This window comes from Rhagoletis pomonella, unplaced genomic scaffold (genome assembly GCF_013731165.1).
Source record: "Rhagoletis pomonella isolate Grant_MI unplaced genomic scaffold, Rhpom_1.0 Rhpom_scaffold_00013, whole genome shotgun sequence".
Lineage (NCBI taxonomy): Eukaryota > Metazoa > Arthropoda > Insecta > Diptera > Tephritidae > Rhagoletis > Rhagoletis pomonella.
Window position 1 is genome coordinate 5,555,847 of NW_023458567.1, and position 3,437 is coordinate 5,559,283.

Below are 3,437 nucleotides of genomic sequence, written 5' to 3' on the forward strand. Positions count from 1 at the left end.
AAAAAAACATTTATTTGTGAAAATATACCATCTCAAAAAAGAATTTAAAAAAATCGCAATGGTAGCTCTGAGTATTGCGCAATATTTAAGTTTACGGAGTTCACTCTACAATAATTTGAGTTATGATTTTTTTTTACACCGAAGTTTAGTAAAATGAGTTCTTTACAAATTTAAAATTTTTTAAATTTTTTTTTAGAATTGCACTTGCACTTTATTATACTAAACTTTCATGGGCTACAAAACTGCATACTCAAAAAAATTCAAAAAATAAAATATAAAAAAATTGTAAATTTGGAATGTATGTACCCATTTTACTCAACTTCGGTGTAAAAAAATCATAACTCAAATTATTGTAGAGTGCATCCCATAATACTATACTTAACTATTGCAAAATACTCAGAGCTACCATTGTGAGTTTTTTTTTGTTTTTTTTTTTTGAGAAGGCATATTTTCAAAAACGATTTTTTTTAACAAAAAATTTTTATGTAAAAAATATTTTTTTCATAGAGAATTTGGATGTGTGTATTTTTTCAAATTTTTTCCCCGCCCTGTTCTCGATTTATTGGAAAACTATTACATCGATTTGTTTTTGTTTTTGAGCTGTAAAGTTTTTAAAAATTTATTTATCAAGCTCAAATTTCATATTTATTATTTATGTTTTCCATCTACCCTAAAAATTTGAAACACATTGTACAAAAAATTTATGAGAAATTCGCGCTTGAAGCTCTTTAGACAAAAATACACCGGTCGTACGATCTTTTTGCAGTCGAAGTATCGCCCAACTGCCAGCAGAAGAACTCACTCACTTTTCACATTTTCCTGAATTTATGTGCCCAACTTTCAACCATCAAGTCGATTTGCTACAATCAGAAATTTCTTCCAGATCAACAATTTTCGGGCACATTTTGTAAAAAAATGTTTAATACAAATTTTGTAGAAAAACATGTGAAAAATCGCGCCTCAAGTCTTTCTTTCAGCCCAAAAAATTTATATAAAGAATTGCTGTAGAAACATTTTTAGGCTTCCAAAAGATATCCGCATCCGGCGATCGGCCGTTTCAGGCAAGTTCAGTTTGGGGCTAAAATGTGTCATGTCAACTAGGCGAGCAAAATTGCGTTGCAAGCGGCAACGGAAGAATTTTCTCCTTAGCTGGTTTGTTTCAAACGCAGTGGCCTGTGTCACCTGTGTACCTGGAAGAAAATGAAAGTTGAAAGAGTTTATTTTCAAGAAGAGAGTTAAAATTTGAAGGCATAAATAACACAGGTCAACAAAATTTAACTTTTTTTGGATGCAAAAACACCAATAAATATTTTCGAAGGCTTTTGGTGCGGTGAATATGAAACGGGCCGTAGAATTGTTATATCATGTCAGATTTTTGAGCTATCCTAAACTAAATGTGCAAAAAACCCTGCGTCATATTTGAGGGTATGTATGTATCATCGAAAAGTATTTTTTTTTTACAGAAAACTAGTCATAGCATCATAAAACACAAATCTTCCCCTTTCGAATGCGATTGAGTATGATATAATGGCTGCGATTCTTTATACATTCCGGATAATCCCATTTCACAGCTGGAATAAACAGAGTGCGTTTGAAATATACGTTAACATATCGCACAGTGGGACGTCCCCTTATAAGCTGCGGCCAAAAGTAGTAACCGTACTAGAAATTCGCTGAAATTTCGTATATGCGCTGTTCGGCACTTAGGAATGAAGAAATGTGGAAAATGGTAAAATTCAACGCGCTACCACGCCCACAGCTCTTTTGAGCGGAAATAGTAAAAGTTATCCGATTTTGATGAAACTCAGAGCATATGCTGGTTTTAACGAGGAAAGCAGAAATCTGAAAGATCGTCAAAATCGGTTTACATTATCGTCCAGTAATTCTAGAAAAACAGGCGCAAATTTAAAAATAAATCTTTTTTGATGAAATTCGGTGTGCCCTGCTCTTTTAAGCCAGAGTTTTCCAACTTGGAAGATGATAAACAATTTCTTATTATGGGGCCCACCTTCTACACAACTTTTTTGGCTGCAAGTACTAAAATTGATGAATTTTGGAGTTTATGAACAGGCCCATTTATTTTATTTCTAAAGAAGTTCCTATTTCTTTGCATTGCATTTACATTGAAACTTTAAATTTTACATACATTTTATACAACAAAAGCTGAGCTAAGGCCCTAAGCGGGGCTCTTGCCATCGAAAACGGATCTCGTCCAGAGAAGCGTCCATTTTTGGCTGAATGTTGAATGTGATTAATAGATTGGCGAGTCATTAATATCTACATCTCCTTCAATTTCCATTTTATATTGCATATTATTTATTTTATGTACACACCAGAGTCTTTCCTTTCAGCTCTACAATAAAAATTCAATAAATTTTACAGGAGGTGGGTCTATAAAATAAAGAATAGAAGCTGAACTCGAAGTTCCTCGCAGCTGGAATTATTTAGGATATGACACGCATATTTAATGTTTATTTGTCCTAAGTATAATTTTATACTCACATAATTATGTAGAATTTCAAAGTAAACTATTTTAAACATTTCAAAAGATTTATAAAAATTCAAATCAATGCTTGACCACAGATATATTCAAAAACTGCTCATCAATCAGATTCGCTTTTTTTATATATGCGCACAAGTGGAAAAATTAATTTAAATTACTTGCGACAAAATCAAAATTTTTTCTTATAAATTTATTCTTTCGCATTGTTTCCACTTTAAGCTCGTGTCATGATTGCAAATATGCATTTTTAACATAAATTCTTTTTGGTTTAGTTTAGCTGGATATTATGCTATGTATCTGCGTAATTACTTTTTCAGAATTCGCTAACCCGTTTTTACTACTTTTGGCCGCTATAGTCCCATTGTGTATCGTCAGGAACGTTCTAAAGAATATGTAAACAAAAAAGTTGATTCCAAACGTTCAGAATGAATAAAGAAATGCAGCCAATATCTTTTTTTTCGCCGCAGTCTGTCAAAAATGTGTAAATAGATTTTCGAATATGTAATGGGGCGTTCCATACCAAAATGGGCGGGGTTCACACTTCACGTGTTTGATTTGTTAACAATTTTTAGGGTTGATGGATAAACACAAATAATAAATAAATATGAAATTTGAGCTTGATTAATACATTTTTAAAAGCTTTGCAGCACAAAAACAAATCGATTTTATAGTTTTCCAAATATCTCGAGAACGGGGCGAGGAAAAAGTTAAAAAAAAAATCACATACATATACACACATCAAAATTCTAATCTTTTTTAAATTGTTTTTCTTGAACAATTTTTCACATACAAGTTTTTTGATAAAAAAATTAGGTTTTGAAAATATGCCATCTCAAAAAAAAAATTAAACCGAAGTTGAGAAAAGTTATGCAATTGATTAAAACTTGCACTTTATTATGCTGCATACTCAAAAAAATTATAAAAAAAAATAAAA